Source organism: Amblyraja radiata, chromosome 4, assembly GCF_010909765.2.
Source record: "Amblyraja radiata isolate CabotCenter1 chromosome 4, sAmbRad1.1.pri, whole genome shotgun sequence".
In the NCBI taxonomy this organism is placed as follows: domain Eukaryota; kingdom Metazoa; phylum Chordata; class Chondrichthyes; order Rajiformes; family Rajidae; genus Amblyraja; species Amblyraja radiata.
Window position 1 is genome coordinate 15,318,117 of NC_045959.1, and position 19,322 is coordinate 15,337,438.

At 44.7% G+C, this 19,322-nt stretch overlaps 2 long non-coding RNA genes across 3 annotated transcripts in view; both read right to left on the bottom strand.

Moving 5' to 3' along the window:
• The window catches only part of LOC116971843, a 48,555-nt gene that overhangs the window by 8,988 nt on the left and 20,245 nt on the right, over nt 1–19,322 (bottom strand). The window lies entirely within an intron of this gene.
• Nucleotides 13,537–18,809, bottom strand: LOC116971844. Its single transcript, XR_004411640.1, has 3 exons — nt 18,755–18,809; nt 16,589–16,594; nt 13,537–14,056 (listed from the first exon to the last, which is right to left on the bottom strand). It is a non-coding gene; the product is annotated as an uncharacterized LOC116971844 (long non-coding RNA).

A 19,322-nucleotide genomic window follows, 5' to 3' on the forward strand; every position in this document is an offset into this window, starting at 1 on the left:
TAATTTGCAAATTAGCACTAAAGTAGTTGATTAGGTAGCAGATAAAAAATAAGTTCAGCTGTAGTGGAGTGGCCTTGTTGAGGTGGAGTGCCTAGGTGAGTAAAGTGCAAGTCTTTGGCTCAAGTGTTTTCTGCGAGGAGCCTACGCTCAAAGATAGAGAAGGTGAGAGGCACAACCAATTGGGATTTGCCCACTGAAATAATGGCAGGCAAGTTGTTGCAGGATGTGGGAAGTCAGGGACACTGCTGGTGCCTCTGACAACTACACCTGTGGAAATTGTGTCCAGGTGCAGCTGCTGAAGGACCGTGTTAGGGAACTGGAGCAGCAGATGGATAATTTCAAGACCATCTGGGAAAACGAGAGCTTCCAGGACAGGGCTTACAATGAGGTTGTTACAGCAAGGATACAAGAAGAGCAAAGGTGGGTGATGATGAGGAAGGGAAGTAAGCGTTGGGTGTAGGAGACCCTGGTGGCTGTACCTATTGAAAACAGGTACGCCCTCTTGGAAGCTGTCGGGACGGATGACACTTCCAGTCTGAACGGCGGACAGGTCTTTCAATCATGGGAAACAAGGAAACTGAGATAATTTAAACTATTCATTCTGCGTGGTGGAGCAAACTACAAATATCCAACGAATAACAGATTGGCTAGTTTTATTCAGGGGGGGGAACCTTATAACAATTCCTATGATGACCATAGTGGAAAATCTAATAGGACTAAAGACAGGCAGGTTGCCAGGATCCAATCACCTATACCCAATGGTTAAAATGGCAATGGATGTAGAGATAGTAGAACAATTGGTTGAAGTTGTTGAAACTTATTACATTCCAGATTGTAACATTTGTAAATCTGATGCTCTTGTTCAAGAAGAAAGACAAAGACAACCATCAGTATTTAGCTCAACATCTGTTGTTGGGAAAGCATTGTATAACCAAGGAAGATATCGCAGGTCATTTAGCAAGCTTGTTCAGTTTTGTTTTTAGTGTTGGGTACAACTATGTGCTTTCAGTAAAACATCTTTTAAGAGAGTTGCATCAAGTTTCATACTCGATAAATTGCAATTAATCAGAATCAGAGATAGTTACAGGTTTTACAATGGAAACTTAATTATTTCTTCTATGTAAAGCACTTTGGTTTCAACGCGGGTTGACTTAAACGTACTATATAAATAAAATGTACTTACTTACTTATTTATCTCTGCAACAAAATTTTCATCACCAATATACGCAATCGCAGGCGCTGTTAGTGCCTCGTTTCCAACAGTGCTGTTACACCTCCAGATTGTTTTCACCATCACATCACGCAGACAATTGGGATTGGTCATTACTCTGTCTGAGAAGTTTGAAATGTAAAGCAGTCATTGCAAAATAAATGAATATGTAAATTCTACATGATTGGCACTGATTGCTGGCACAGAGTTTTATCAGTGAACATAAACACTTTCCTAGGTTCGGCTTTGCAAATGTTTCTTTTCAGCTTCTTTTTGGGTAAAACTAAAGCATACAATCTTAACAATTTGCTATAATGATTTCCTTTGTTGCACAACTGTGTTATTTTAATTAGAATGATGCTTAGAGGTACATTTGAATGGTTAAGAAGGTCCAGCGCAGGGCTGATTGGTTTTGCATTAAAAACTGGTGGGATGTAACCGTTCACATGTGTGAAGGAATAATGAAGTGCAGAATATGAGGTTTCTTATGACTTGTGAATTCTCAGGGTGAAGAAAGCAAATTGAGCAGTCAGTTTTTATTATCATCCTTTAATGGAATTGTATCCACAGCAGAATTTTTACATAGTGTTCAGAAGTAGTGTAAAACATTTTTGTTTAAGCACAACATAAAACAGAGATGTGCTGAACCTTTTTATAGTTGTGCTTAATATCAAGGTAATTTGTTGAAATTAACTGAATAGTTTATTACCTGGAATACATGTTATGGAAAAAATTGTAAGACAAGGCAGATGGTGATAATCCTGACTTTTAAAACATGTGGTTAAAATGAGCCCCAGGATATTCCATTATAATAAAAATCCTTGTTTTGGTGGTGTAACACAAAGAGAAAGGGCATGCTAGAAGCAGTACAACAGATAAATCAAAAAGGAATCAAGCTACTGAAATGGATGATAGTGCTGAAGTATCCAGTGAGGAGAATGCAAATCAGGCTACAGAGAAAGATATTGGAGGCTATTGAGATGAGTGCCTGGCAAGCGAGAGAAATTCAGCAACAGAAGAGAAAAAGATCGAAAGGACAACAGGGGCACGGGGATTCCCGTTGTACAATAAATCTCACCGAACATAAGATTTAGCAAATCCATGCTTAAATTATACAATTAATTGAGTTTAATCGTTGAATACACTATGATTCACCTGCAAATGCTGAAGAAAATGACAGAACTACCTGTCGGCACAAAATCACTTAATATTTTGCTGCACTTTGAAAATGGTGGAGATAAATGATCAAACACCACTTATCAAATGGCGAGATAAAAATATTATTTCAAAGGGAAAAAAGAATTTATTATATGTTCCTCTTTCTTCATTTTCAAGCTTGATAAGAGGGTCTTCAACTTAATGTCCACAGTATTTGATATAAACGAGTGCTAAATGAAAATAGATTCCCAAATTGAAAAATGCTGCAGATGTTGGAAAATTGAAATAAAAACAAAAAGTATGGAAAATGCTCAACTGATCCAACAGAATCAATGTCAGTGAGAGAGTTAACTTTTCCAGTCAATGTTTGCTTAACCCAGGCCCTGCTGAAGTTGTTGCCGACACGTTGTTGAAGTCGTGCTGACTGTTCATTTGGGGGATTTGTCTCCAGCCATATGAGTTCACATTGCTGTTAGCCTGAACAGCAGACAACTGAAGCCGGTAAAGCTGATGTCTTACAGTGGAGGTGGGAATGGTTATGATATTTATTCCCAGCCAACAGCTATGTTAAGCATTCTTCAGTAAGGAAGGGTGCAGAAGATTGAGAGGGATCTTATAGAAACTTACAAAATTCTTAAGGGGTTGGACAGGCTAAGTGCAGGAAGATTGTTCCCGATGTTGGGGAAGTCCAGAACAAGGGGTCACAGTTTAAGGATAAATGGGGAAATCTTTTAGGACTGAGATGAGAAAAACATTTTTCACACAGAGAGTGGTGAATCTCTGGAATTCTCTGCCACAGAATGTAGTTGAGGCCAGTTCATTGGCTATATTTAAGAGGGAGTTAGATGTGGCCCTTGTGGCTAAAGGGATCAGGGGGTATGGAGAGAAAGCAGGTACAGGATACTGAATTGGATGATCAGCCATGATCATATTGAATGGCGGTGCAGGCTCGAAGGGCCGGATGGCCTACTCCCTATTTTCTATGTTTCTATGTGACCAAGATTCTTAAGACTGCATTAGAAGAGGTGGAGATAGGAAAATACATTTTCCATCGGGAGACTGGGAGATCCTCTGGACAAGCAGTGGAAATGCCACAGGGGAAAATAACTGCACAGATCGATGTAAGGAGCGAGGCCCCAAATAACTCAAGAACTGCCGAGGGATTGTTAATGTCTTCACATGAGTGGTTAAGGTTCATTGATAGCATCATTAAATATTATATTATGCCGGTATATTACTAAGGCAGCCTTGTCACTCTTCTACCATGAGTCCACTGCAGTGTTTGTAGATTTATTTCACCTCGTACAGATCCTATACCTCAACAACTAGACCCACGTCTCATAGCTTGCACGTAACCCCATCTATTCTCTCATTATACCCATGACATCCAAATACACTGCAAGACACTCACGGTGGCACTTCCATCTCTTCACATGACAATCTGGGTTAAAACTGGAGACAGCAGCTGTTAACCAGCAGGGGGCAAGTATGATATGTTCTTACCCCATTGCTTCAGCATTTGTGGGCAACCATTGGGCTTGAGGAAGATGATCATAGGTATTTTTACCACTTCCTAGTTCCTCAAGACCCGCACACTCGCTCCTGATCTAGAAGTTGTTGATAATAACCATATAACCATATAACAATTACAGCAGGGAAACAGGCCATCTCGACCCTTCTAGTCCGTGCCAAACACGTATTCTCCCCTAGTCCCATATACCTGCTCTCAGACCATAACCCTCCATTCCTTTCCCGTCCATATAACTATCCAATTTATTTTTAAATGATAATAACGAACCTGCCTCCACCACCTTCAGTGGAAGCTCATTCCACACAGCCACCACTCTGAGTAAAGAAGTTCCCCCTCATGTTATCCCTAAACTTTAGTCCCTTAATTCTCAAGTCATGTCCCCTTGTTTGAATCTTCCCTACTCTCAGTGGGAAAAGCTTATCCACGTCAACTCTGTCTATCCCTCTCATCATTTTAAAGACCTCTATCATGTCCCCCCTTAACCTTCTGCGCTCCAAAGAATAAAGCCCTAACTTGTTCAACCTTTCTCTGTAACTTAGTTGCTGAAACCGAGGCTACATTCTAGTAAATTTCCTCTGTACTCTCTCTATTTTGTTGACATCCTTCCTATAATTAGGTGACCAAAATTGTACACCATATTCCAGAATTGGCCTCACCAATGCCTTGTACAATTTTAACATTACATCCTAACTTCTATACTCAATGCTCTGATTTATAAAGGCCAGCAACCCAAAAGCTTTCTTTACCACCCTATCTACATGAGATTTCACTTTCAGGGAACTGTGCACAGTTATTCCCAGATCCCTCTGTTCACCTGCATTCTTCAATTCCCTACCATTTACCATGTACGTCCTATTTTGATTTGTCCTGCCAAGATGTAGCACCTCACACTTATCAGCATTAAACTCCATCTGCCATCTTTCAGCCCACTCTTCCAAATGGCCTAAATCTCTCTGTAGACTTTGAAAATCTACTTCATTATACACAATCCCCCCCTATCTTAGTATCATCTGCATACTTACTAATCCAATTTACCACACCATCATCTAGATCATTGATGTACATGACAAACAACAGTGGACCCAACACAGATCCCTGTGGCACCCCACTAGTCACTGGCCTCCAACCTGACAAACAACCATCCACCATTACTCTCTGGCATCTCCCATTCAGCCACTGTTGAATCCATCTTGCTACTCCACCATTAATACCCAACCATTGAACCTTCTTAACCAACCTTCCATGAGGAACCTTGTCAAAGGCCTTACTGAAGTCCATATATACAACATCCACTGCTTTACCCTCATCAATTTCGCGAGTAACCTCTTCAAAAAATTCAAGAAGATTAGTCAAACATGACCTTCCAGGCACAAATCCATGTTGACTGTTCCTAATCAGACCCTGTTTATCCAGATGCTTATATATATTATCTCTAAGTATCCTTTCCATTAATTTGCCCACCACTGACATCAAACTAACAGGTCTATAATTGCTAGGTTTACTCTTAGACCCCTTTTTAAACAATGGAACAACATGCGCAGTACGCCAATCCTCCGGCACTATTCCCGTTTCTAATGAGATTTGAAATATTTCTGTCATAGCCCCTGCTATTTCTACACTAACTTCCCTCAATGTCCTAGGGAATATCCTGTCTGGACCTGGAGACTTATCCACTTTTATATTTCTCAAAAGTGTCAGTACTTCCTCTTCTTTGAATCTCATAGTTTCCATAGCTACTCTACCTGTTGCCCTTACCTCACATAAATCAATATCCTTCTCCTTGGTGAATACCGAAGAAAATAAATTGTTCAATATCTCCCCCATCTCTTTTGGCTCTGCAGATAGCTGTCCACTCTGACTCTCTAATGGACCAATTTTATCCCTCGTTATCCTTTTGCTATTAATATAGCTGTAGAAACCCTTTGGATTTACTTTCACCTTACTTGCCAAAGCAACCTCATATCTTCTTTTAGCTTTTCTAATTTCTTTCTTAAGATTCTTTTTACATTCTTTATACTCCTCAAGCACCTCATTTACTCCATGCTGCCTATAATTATTGTAGATCTCCCTCTTTTTCCGAACCAAGTGTCCAATTTCCCTTGAAAACCATGGCTCTTTCCAATTTTTACTATTTCCTTTCAACCGAACAGGGACATAAAGATTCTGTACTCTTAAAATTTCACCTTTAAATGTACTCCATTTCTCTTCCACATCTTTCCCATAAAACAAACTGTCCCAATTTACTCCTTTTAAATCCTTTCGCATCTCCTCAAAGTTAGCCTTTCTCCAATCAAAAATCTCAACCCTAGGTCCAGTTCTGACCCTCTCCATAATTATATTGAAACTAATGGTATTGTGATCACTGGTCCCGAACTGTTCCCCAACGCATACCTCTGCCACCTGACCCGTCTCATTTCCTAACAGGAGGTCCAGCACCGCCCCTTCTCTAGTAGGTACTTCTATGTATTGCTGCAAAAAACTATCCTGCACACATTTTACAAACTCCAACCCATCCAGCCCATTTACAGAATGTGTTTCCCAGTCTATGTGTGGAAAATTGAAATCTCCCACAATCACTACCTTGTGCTTGCTACTAATATCTGCAATCTCCTTACATATTTGCTCTTCCAATTCTCGCTCCCCATTTGGCGGTCTATAATACACCCCTATAAGTGTTGCTACCCCTTTCCCATTTCTCAGTTCCACCCAAATAGCCTCCCTAGACGAGCCCTCTAATCTATCCTGCCAAAGCACTGCTGTAATCTCTTCCCTGATAAGCAATGCAACACCTCCACCTCTTGCCCCTCCAATTCTATCACACCTGAAGCAACGAAATCCTGGAATATTTAGTTTCCAATCACAGCCCTCCTGCAACCATGTTTCACTGATCGCCACAACATCATACTTCCAGGTGTCAATCCAGGCTCTAAGTTCATCCACCTTTCTTACAATGCTCCTAGCATTAAAGTATACACATTTAAGAAACCCACCCACTCTTATTCTCTGTTTATTGTCTTTTTCTTCTCTCTCCCCTACATTTTGGGTCAGAGTGCTACCATTCTCTGCCTCCTGCCTCACACACTGACTGCTAGCTTTCCCAATTTGGGTCCCTCCCCCCAACCATACTAGTTTAAAGTCTCCCCAGTAGCCTTTGCAAATCTCCCCGCCAGGATATTGGTCCCCCTCGAGTTCAAGTGCAACCCGTCCTTTCTGTACAGGTCGCACCTTCCCCAAAAGAGGTCCCAATGATCCAGAAACTTGAATCCATACCCACTGCACCAGTCCCTCATCCACTCATTTATCCTCCACCTCGCTCCATTCCTACTCTCACTGTCGCGTGGCACAGGCAGTAATCCTGAGATTGTTACCTTTGCAGTGCTTCTCCTTAACTCTCTACCTAACTTCCTAAATTCTTCTTTCAGGAGCTCTTCTCTTTTTTTACCTATGTCGTTGGTACCTATATGTACCACAACCTCAGGCTCCTCTCCCTCCCATTTCAGGATTTCTTGGACACGTTCAGACACATCCCTGACCCTGGCACCAGGGAGGCAAACTACCATCCGGGTCTCCTGTCTGCGTCCACCGAATCGCCTATCCGACCCCCTGACTATAGAGTCCCCTATTACAATTGCCCTCCTCTTCTTTTCCTTATCCTTCTGAGCAACAGGACCGGTCTTTGTGCCAGAGGCCCGGCCGCTGTCACTGCCCGCAAGTAGGCTGTCTCCCCCACCCTTACTCAAACATGAGTACTTATTTTCAAGGTGTACAGCCACCGGGGTACTCACCAGTCCCTGCCTCTGCCCGTTGCCCTTCCTAACTGTGACCCAGTTTTCTGTCTCCCGTGGTCTTGGAGTGACCACCTCCCTGTAACTCCTTTCTATGACCTCCTCGCTCTCCCTGAGCAGACAGAGGTCATCGAGTTGCTGTTCCAGGTTCTTAATACGGTCCCTTAGGAGCCCCATCTCGACGCACCTGGCGCAGATGTGGACGTCTGGAGGGCACTCCGACTCCATGACCTCCCACATCTGACATCCAGAACAGTAAACTGCCCCGGCCCTCATTCTCCCCCTTGTCCAAATACAATACAAGCCAATCAGCTGCTTCCTCTAGTCCGTTCGACCAATCAGAGGCTTCCACCAGAATCAGAGGCTTCCACCAGTTTGGATGACCTACACTTGCCACAGACCCGACAGTGTTTCATTTTTTCAGGTAGCCAAGGACAACCTGGCCAGGTGGAGGGCTAGAAGAGAGTGAAGGGGAAGACATTGTTCCCGATGTTGGGGAAGTCCAGAACAAGGGGTCACAGTTTAAGGATAAGGGGGAAATCTTTTAGGACCGAGATGAGGAAAACATTTTTCACACAGAGAGTGGTGAATCTGTGTAATTCTCTGCCACAGAAGGTAGTTGAGGCCAGTTCATTGGCTATATTTAAGAGGGAGTTAGATGTGGCCCTTGTGGCTAAAGGGATCAGGGGTTATGGAGAGAAGGCAGGTACAGGATACTGAGTTGGATGATCAGCCATGATCATATTGAATGGCGGTGCAGGCTCGAAGGGCCGAATGGCCTACTCCTGCTATTTTCTATGTTTCTATGAAACACTATTTTCTATATTTCTATGTTTCTAAGACGCACTGCACTTTGCAGTTGTAAACAATCAGTTCAGACACTGATGCCACACATAACCTGCAGGATAACATGGAGGCGATATCTGCCTGTATTTGCACACTGACAGCCAGTAGCCTACTGCCAAGGTGGAGGGAATGGGTGTCAGCTCATTGGAGGGCAAAGTTTTACACAAGTTTCCACGGCAGAGGATTCCACTGAGAATTTTCATGGCGCAGCTAACAGAAGGCTGATGAGAGTGCATAATAACACATCAGCAGCCTGTCAGGTTTAATGCACTGTCAAGAAATATGGACAAATGCAGCAGGCAGTTGGCACTGGGCTTCATGCGGCGACCGCAGCCCATTCTTTCCAACAGGGAAGAGGTGGCCAACTCTATTCACACAATTGTAGATCCAACATCACAGTTTTTATACCGACACTCAAGCTAAAGAACACTATGTCAGGGCAGTGCTGAGGATTGCTCGTCTACAGTTCAGATTATTGCTGTTGTGGACAATTTGCAAAGAACCTGTAGGGAACCACATGGGTTCAGCAATCAGGTTTGCAACATATGACTGAGCTCTGAGCTCTCCCAGAGTTGTCAGCATCGCTATCAAGTGTCAAGTGCTTCATGAAACAAATTCCTTGCATTAAAGACCTAACACACACAACGTTGTCCTTCAAAATGGACCTCGTTATGCCTCCTCACCAATCCCTTGCAATTCACAGCACATTCTTATACTAATAGATGTATCCTTAGAAAAGAAACACACTCAAAGATTGTAAAATGGATATTGAAATGTAATAAACTTATATTTTCTCAGGTACCCCAGTTTCCTTAAGCATGCCAACAAGGTGTAGGAGTTGGTAAGTTGATTGAGCACTGCAAATTGCCTCTAGTAATGGTGGATGGCTAGAGATTGGACTGGGAAGGTGGTGGTGATGGGAACACAGGGGTTAGAATTGATGGTTGTCATGGATGTATTGGGCCAAAGGGCTTGTTGCCATGCTGAATGACCACTATTCAAGATAATAACACGGCACAAACTAGCTGCCCGCCATGTGGAAAGGAGCATGTTTCTTCCACCACTCTCCTTTCTCAGTACTTGCTACAGATTGACAGCCAGCCTTTCAAACTGGAAACCTAATTCGGTTAGAGATGGAGCCATCAGCTTTACGGAGAGTAGTTGAAGGGGAGAACTAGAAATAGGAAAAGGAAGGAGGAGGTGAAAGGGGCTACAGGGATGAATGGAGCACCTAGATAGCCTCTTACTGAACAAAGCTTTTACCCAGGGCAAGGGAATTGAAAAAAAACAGAGAACATAGGTTTAAGGTGTGAGGGAAAAGAATTAATATAAACCTGAGGGGCAACTTTTTCACTCAGAGGGTGGTGGATATATGGAACAAGCTGTCAGGGCAGGTAGTTGAGGCAGATAATATAATACTCGGACACATACATGGACACTAAAGTTTTAGACGGATATAGGGCAACTGCAGGCAAATGGGGCATCTTGGCCAGTATTGTCGAGTTGGGCTGAAGGGCCTGTTTCCGTGCTGTACGACTCCATGAATCTAAAGCTGTTTGCAACCAAACCATCCAAAATTGCAAACTCAGCAAACAAAGAAATGGCAGATACGGGGACATACATTGCTAATATCCCCAAGATATCATGGCAGGAAGGACCTGCAGATGCTGGCTTACACTCAAGATAGACACAAAAAGCTGGAGTAACTGCATCTCTGGAGTGAAGGAATGGGTGATATTTTGGGTCAAGGCTCTGAAGAAGGGTCTTGACCCAAAACGTCACCCAGAGATGCTGCCTGTCCCTGCTGAGTTACTCTAGCATTTTGTGTCTATCCACAGTAGGTTGGTTATTGCATGTGAACCAATCAGAGTAATGTACTACCACTAACTCCACCCGATTGAACATTTCATATTAACACTCACTTCCTATATTATGTAGTCGCACTAGTGGTAGAGTGGAACTAACATGTATTGTACTGTGACACTATGACTGATTATTAAAGCTGACTTAAGCGGCTTTTTCACGGGGCGACTTGACGCAAGAGTTAACCAGAGTTTAACATTGTGGGAACCTCGTGCGATAACAGTACGGCATTCGTGGACCACCGTAGCGCTAACGGCAGGTAATCGTGTAACTTGGTTCTCGGGAGAAAATTCAAGAAAGTTTGAATTTCTCCAAGAGTGACTTGTACACTTGTGGTTGAGCATTGCAACATTGTATGAACATAGTGGCCAGTGCGATATCCGTGCGATATCCGTAATAACTCTTGCGGGTACCGTGGGAACTCCTGCGAACGGTGAGTAACTGAGCAGTTTGATTGTCAGTGCTTGTTTTACCTCATTGTTAAATAAATATATTTTTTACTATCAGATTGATGTTTGCAATTCTTCATTAACACATCACTACAAGATGAATGTCTCTAATGTTATAATCCCTCTCATGCTGAAACACAAAATAGTTGAAGGGAGGTGAAATAATCACATTTTCATTCTTTTTCATTTTTGAGTGTTCAGGTACCTCACTTGCTGAGCTTTTTTACTCCAGCAGTTTGTGTCTCTTTTTGTCTAAAGCAGTTTCTAAGACTGTAGGAACTCCGCGGGCCAGGCAGCAACTACGGAGGGAAATGGACAGGCGACACTTTCTTCAGGCTGCCTTATCTCTCTCTCCCCCCACCCCCCCCCCCTCCCCCCTACTTCCACCCACACACACAAATGCTGGAGAAACTCAGCGGGTGCAGCTGTATCTATGGAACGAAGGAAATAGGCAACGTTTCGGCCCGAAACGTTGCCTACTTCCTTCGCTCCATAGATGCTGCTGCACCCGCTGAGTTTCTCCAGCATTATTGTGTACCTTCGATTTTCCAGCATCTGCAGTTCCTTCTTAAACACAAATGCACCGAGTTCCTCCAGCATTTCGTGTTTTGCTCAGTATTCCAGCATTCCGCTGTCTCCCGCGTCTCCAATAAAACAAAACTACTGTCAAAAGGGTGAAGAATAGGGGCAGAGATAGATATATTCCTGATTAGTGCAGCTGTCAGGAGGTTATGGGGAGAAGGCAAGAGAATGTGGTTGAGAGGGAGAGATAGATCAGCCGCGATTGAATGGCGGAGTGGACTTAATGGACCGAATGGCCTAATTTTGCTCCTATAACTAACAAAGATAGTAATTGTTAGGGAAATGTAGTTATTAAAGACGAGGGGGAGCAGAAATGGGCAGTCTGGGATGGCTCGCGAGATACTTGCATAGAGGCACAAAAGTTAAAGAAAGGGCAGATAAACAGAGAGGGGGGGGGGGGACTTCCCTCAGTGCCCATCTGTTACCATTAATTGGACAGTTCGGTCTGTGAAACGCAACACGCCAGCCCCGACATCCAGCCCGGTGGTCAGTCCTTTGAAGATAGACACCAGTTGCTTGGAGCAACTCAGCCGGACAGGCAGCATCTCTGGAGAGAAGGAACGGGTGGCGTTTTGGGTCGAGAGCCTTCTTCAGACTGAGGTCAATCCCCTGCATGGATAACAGGAGTCCCAGCCAACACGACAATCGCCCGCTGCACAGTCTCGGAGCTTCCACTGCGAAAACGGTGCCTACATTTGAGCACTTATGTAACTGAACCATCCTAACACCAACCACAGAGCATTCCTGAACTACTACCTACCTCATTCGAGACCCTCGGAATGGGTGACGTTTCGGGACGAGACTCTGAAGAAGGGTCTCGAACCGAAACGTCACACATTCCTTCTCTCCAGAGATGCTGCCCGTCCCGCTGTGTTACTCCAGCATTTCGTGTCTATCTTCCGTATGCTCTGTGATGGTCATCTCGGAGTCAAGTGGCAACTCTGGTCTGTAGACACGAGGAACTACAGACGCAGGAATCACGAGCAAATCACAGAGCGTTGGACGAGCCTGACCCTTTGAGTTCCTCCATCACTTTGTGTTGAAGTCAGGTCTGGACATTGCTTGGCTCAGTCTCAGGCGCCGGCTAACTAGGAAGGTCGAGTCAAAGTCCAGCACTAACACTCAAGAAATAACGTTTGCGGCCTGATGTTCCCAATATTTAATTGAAATCATTAATAAAGTAAATAAATAGATACCGGTCTAATCAGTATCTACGGGATTGGACAGGCTAGATGCAGGAAGAATGTTCCCGATGTTGGGGGAGTCCAGAACCAGGGTCCCAGTTTTACAGTCTACCGTGGGAACTCTTTAACTCAGTAAAGTAAAGTAAAGTAAAGTAAAGTAGCCTTTGTTGTCATATCAGCGCACAGGCAGCAGTTGATTGTTGCTCTATTCAGTTTCCCAGGGGGTCGGGACGGGACTGGAGTTGGGAGGGAAAGATGGGGGAGTCGAGGGAGATGAGGGGGAGACAGATGGGGGTGTCTTCATTTACTGACAGCGGGTGTCTGTCACTGAAACAGGCAGGTGAGATTTCACATCCACCTTGTGTGTGCCTCTCTCTCTCTCTCCCTCCCTCTCTCTTACACAGGCTGAGAGACTCTGCCTCTGTGAGTGTACGTCTCTTTCTCCCCCTCTCCCACACACAGTAAGACCGAGGTACTGTGCTCAGTCCATCTGTGTCTCCCACATACACAGTAAAACATGTCTCCAAATGAGCCAATTCAACCAAGGGAGGATATTTATAGTGTGTGAAAAAAAAGTGACATCATTTGTGCCACGTGATGATTTAACAACACTTCACAATGTTCATTCAAGATTTAACGGGAAAGCTCGGGAGATGGACAAGTCACTCGCACAAATAACAGAAATGCCAAGTACCGTGGGAACTCTTTATCTACCCCCCCCCGTTATATCGTGTGATATCGTGCTGGACCACGACCACTTCACTCTGGTTACATCTTGCGTCAAGTCGCCCCGTGAAAAAGCCGCATTATACACCATACAGTGTCCATACACTTGTTTACACACAGATGGGCTAAATTGGTAGAACTTACAAATATGTCAACTACAAGAGATAAAAGGTTGGTGAAGCACAGGGGGCCAAATCTGGACAAGTCCCCAGGTCCCAACGCACTGCACACTAGAGTTTTAAAAGAAGTAGTTGCAGAGATGGTGGACCCATTGGTTGAAATTTCCAATAAATTGGTAACTTCCAGGAGGTAAGCAGGAGGATGAAAACAGCCATGTAACTTCCTCCAATAAAGGATAACGGTCAGCAGGGTACTAGAGATCAGTTACTTGAACAGCTATTACTGACAAAATGCCAGCATCAATAATCAAATAAAAATAGCTAAACATTTAGGAAAGCTGAATATAATAAAGCTGAATATAATGAAGGGGTACCTACAGATGTTGTGATTTTAGATTTCCAAAGGCAACTGACTAGATGCCAAATAGGAAGTTGGTGTCTAAATTATCGGAGGAAGCATCTTGGAATGGACAAAAAACTGGTTGGTACAGAAAACGGTGAACAGGAAATAATAATCAGCTTTTATTTGTGCAAAAAGGTGACTAGTGGAGTACCACAGGAATTAGTTGTTGACTTTTTTTACTGATTATATTAATGATTTTACTTCGGAGTCACGTGAGTGACTACGTGAAGAACCCGCTCAGTGCGCAGGCGCGGCATTACGCCAGCAGTGCAACAGCGGCTGCCACGGGAGTTAGGCACTCCCGTTACAGGATGAACCGGACCGTCAGGTGAGTACCCTGAGGTCGGGTTTTCTTTTACAGGTGAGCCTTTTTCTGCTTGTGTTTTTTACAGGCAGAGAAATAGGCTCTGGAACAAAACTGTCCCCCAGTTTTCCCGTTGGGGAGGGGGGCAGCAACAGGCGGTAGGAGCGTTACCCGGTGTTCCGTAATTCCCCGACACCGTGCCGAGGCCAGCCCGCTAGTACCTGAAGCAGCGGGCTGGACGCATAGCCACTCGAGAGGCATCCGGCAGGTGTTCCCGATGTCGGACGGGACGTCTCTCCACCCGCACGGGGGGAGAGAGAGCCGCCTGAGCCGCTGGAGCGGCTCACGGAGCAGGTGCCTGCGAGACGCGCTGCTTGAGGGGCGCTCTCGCTACTACAAGGCACAAAAGCTCCAGAAGAACCTGTCCCCCGCTCGACTCCAGCGGAGGAGCGTTCCATTGCAGGGGGGGGCAGCAACAGGCGGTAGGAACAATTACCGGTCGCTTCCGCTATCCCCATCACCGTGCCGAGCCCAGTCCCGCTCGTGCCTGAACTGCGGGCTGGATGTCTAGCCATCCGAACAGGCATCCGGCCGGTGGCGTCCGATTCGTCGGACGGGGACATGTCTCCACCTAAATGGAGGAGAGACAGCCGCCTGAGCTGCATCCAACAGCAATTGGAGCAGCTCCAGCGAGATGCGCAGAAAGAGCGCTCTCGCGGAGGGAGGTCAGGCACCCCCTCCACAGTGCTTCATGCACTGCCCTCTGCTCCCTCATTACTGGAGGCTAGCATTGGTGACCAGGGCTGGGCTGGTCTGGAACAGAGGCAGGCGGACGAATTCGGGAGTATGCCAGGGGTGCAGGAACATGAAGAGCTGTTGGGTGTGATGGACCGCTTGTAGCAACCCCACTGGGCTGGAGCACCGCTGGAACCAAGAATGGCGGCCAGCATCAACCATTACTGGAAAAGGTGCTCGCTGAGGTGCTGAAACAACACAGCACCAGAAAACGGTGAGGCCCTCAAAGTAAAAAGTGTCAACAGCCAAATCTGGGGGCATGTGGGTCACACATCCAGACCCAAGAACTCAAGCTACAGCGGATCCTAAGGCTCCTGACGTCAGCCATCACAGCCTTTGCTCGTTCCGTGGAGACCACTGGAGATGGATACCTGCCAGCAGGATGTGCTGGCATTAATGTGTACCACACAATTTGAGATCAACAATCTCCGGAGGGAAACATAAGACCTGCCCTCAATCCCAAATTTGCTGGCTTGTGTAAAGCCCCAGCTGCGGAGACGGACGCGCTGCTATTTGGGAAAGATTTCAATAAAAAACTGAAGGAGATGCAGGAAGCATCAAAAACCTTCGGCCTAATGAGGGCAGGCCCCGGGACGAGCAAACCAAGACCTCCGATACCCAAGCGGCAGCACCCCACGGCATCCACCAGTCGACGTCCGCAATATGGGACTGGTGAACGCTTGGGGTCCTGCACATTATCCCCAAAGATCTTTCAGATCAGGGCCCGCAGCGGACCCTCTGGAAAATGCGCCTCCCCCCAACATCGCCAGCACGTCAGAACAAAATCTTCAGGAAAATGAAGAAACAGAATCGCCAATAACCATGGAGGTAGGTGGGTCTGGTCCCTACCAGCATATAGAGAATAAGGGTGCTTTATTAACAGGGGGGAGATTACACTTGTTTAAAGAAGCATGGGGTATGGTCACGAGTGACAAGTATATACTCAACAACATTACAGGATATAAAATACAATTCATGTCAGAAAAAACGCCGCCAGTTCAACAATGGCCCCAAAGGGTATTTCTCCCTCCGTCAAAGAGAAACGTGAGGGACAAGCTGAACTGGTGAGACTTATCACAAAGGGGGTCATCGAAAAGACCAAACATGAACCTTTGGAATTTGTATCGAATATATTCACTAAAACCAAAAAAGATGGTGTCTGTCGCATCATCATTGACTTAACATCACTAAACAAATTTGTTAAGTATATACATTTCAAAATGGAGACATATGTTACTGCCAAACAACTGAATTCCAAAGGACACTTCATGGCAAGCATTTATCTTAAAGATGCTTACTATCTAGTACCCATATACAAGGATCATCGCAGATACCTAAAATTTATCTGGATGGTACAAAGCATTGCCCTATGGGCTAACTTCAGCCCAAGATTATTCACCAAAATATTGAACCCAGCCATGGCAATACTAAGAAAACAAAAACATATTGTCATGGCATATCTGGAGGATATTCTCATAGTAGGGAAAACGATGGAATTGGCTGTGGCAGCAGTATCAGCTACAAAACAGCTCCTTGAAACTCTGGGGTTCGTCCTACATCCAGATAAATCTAAGTTGAAGCCATCCACTATCATGGACTACCTGGGCTTCACAATTAACTCAGTCCATATGACTGTTACCTTGCCAAAGGCAAAAATGGTTGAATTAGCACAATCATGCAACAAATTAATGGTCAACGAGCGACCAACTATTCGACAAGTAACAAGAGTAATTGGGAAATGGTAGCAGCATTTCCGGCTACACAATTCGGACCTTTGCACTATCAAAAAATTTACAGAGAGCAAAGGTACTGGCAATAAAACGACATACAGGTCACTATGATCGTGTCATGAACTTACCCACTGAAGCAATATCAGAGCTACAGTGGTGGGCAGAAAACGTTTGGCATAGTTTCAGCCCTATCTTTATCACTAACCCTACTTTAGTTATTCAAACAGATGCCAGTGCTCAAGGCTGGGGAGCGACTAACTCCATATCCAGCACAAGTGGTAGATGGACTAAACTAGAGTCATCATTACTACTTACACTGGGCATTAACTATCTAGAGATGTTGGGGGCCTTTTATGGTTTAAAAGCATATTTATCTAATATGCAGCACTTGCATGTTCGGTTACAAATTGATAAATACTACGGTGATGGCTTATATTAACCATATGGGTGGCATAAAATCATTATCATGCGACAAATTGGTCAACATGATTTGGCAATGGTATGTCGAAAGACATATTTGGCTATCAGCTACTTACCTACCAGGTAAGCTAAACACCCATGCCATGAGAAAATTAAACGCCTGGGTTGCAAGTTTGAACAGACCTTACCTGGAACTGGGATTGTCCAAACAAACCATCACCACCATGTCGGCATCCCTTCGAACATCCACCAAGAGGCAGTACTTAACCAGCATCAAAAAAGGGAGAAGTACTGCCAGGAAACATGGACAACATACGCAACAGCTACAGCCACCAACAGTACTGGAGTTCCTGGCCATCTACACCACGATGTAGGGATCAGCTACAGTGCCATCAACACAGCGCAGAGTGCTCTTTCTACTTATCTCAAACCAGCGGCAGGACAACAGGCGATGGGATCCCATCCACTGGTGGTAAAACTGATGAAGGGCATTTACAATATCAAGCCCTAAGCCCAGGTATACCCATATTTGGGATATCAGTGTGGTCCTGACATATCTCAGGGAATGGCCCAGATCCCCCGGCCTCGAGCAAGCTACACTAAAGACGCTCATGTTGATGGCACTTGTATCCGCTCAGAGGGTCCAGTCACTACACCTATTGCGACTGGACAACATGATCACAGCTCCAGACCAGATCTGTCGTTATCCAGCGACTGGTCAAACAGAGCAGACCAGGAACACCTAATCCAGTCGTGGCTTACCCACCAGAACCACGGTTATGTGCCATGACCCACCTACTATCCTACATAGACACAACCAGAATATTCGAGGGAGATGAAAAGCCTTGTGGGTCAGTCACAAAAACCTTATGGTGGGGTACGAGCCAAACCATTGCGAGATGGCTCAAGCAGGTGCTAGAAACTGCTGGGATAAACACTAACATGTACATTTATTATTCCACCAGGGCAGCATCCATGTCGACGGCTAAAGAATGGACATGCCTATAGACCACATCCTGGCTACAGCAGGATGGTGGGAAGGGAAAAGACCGTTCAGAAATTTTATAATAAGCCGTTGGCAAAACCTGGTTTATTTGCAGTAAAGATTTACGAACTGCAAATATTTAATTTAAGCCCAGGGGAGCAACTTAATTCTTTGTTGTTATTGTTTAAAAAATACCATTGTGTTTTTCTACAAATAGACTCATTGGTTCATTACGATAACACTTCCTCCCTCAAGAACTTCGGCAGTGAGTGAAATGAAACTGTTACACGGTTTGAAATCACAGAGCTTTGAAATCTTCACGTAGTCACTCACGTGACTCCGAAGTAAAATAGTAAGATTAAACGAGAACTTACCAGTTTGAAGTTTGATCTGTATTTTATGAGGAGTTACGATGAGGGATTACTTGCCCTCCGCTCCCACCCTCATTATATGGATCAAACTAATAAATTGATGTCTCCTTATCTTTACTATGTTTACTTCAAAATAACTGTGTCTATCTGTGATTCCACACCGCTGCTTGGAAGTATGCCGCGCCTGCGCACTGAGCGGGTTCTTCACGTAATCCCTCATCGTAACTCCTCATAAAATACAGATCAAACTTCAAACTGGTAAGTTCTCGTTTAATCTTACTATTTTATATTACCGATCTGGAGGATGGAATATTAGGGGGGGTGGGAGAGGGGGAGACGGAGAGAGAGGCGGAGAGACAGAGACAGACAGAGACAGACAGAGAGAGACAGAGAGAGACAGAGAGAGACAGAGAGAGACAGAGAGAGACAGAGAGAGACAGAGAGAGACAGACAGACAGACAGACAGACAGACAGACAGAGAGAGACAGACAGAGACAGAGACAGACTCCCTGGGCCTGGCCATCTTGAAAATATTGCTGTGTCCACGTGGACTCTGGAGACCTTCCGTCAACGCTGGCCGCCGCGGGGAGTCGAGAGCATTGTTAATATTGATTGCACCATTGTATTATAATGACTGCTTAATGTATTGTAACCATTGAATGTTTATGATGTTTGGTACGCTGTAATATGCAATTGCTGAATAAAGTCCTTGGAATGGAAAAAAAAGAGATGTTATGAAAACCACACAATAATAGAATGCAAAGTTCATGTTTGTATACAGTTTATGTACTGAAACTTCTAAATTAAGTTGTGCATGTTGACATTTTTGCATTGCAGCCAAGCAACTTGTGGCTATAATGC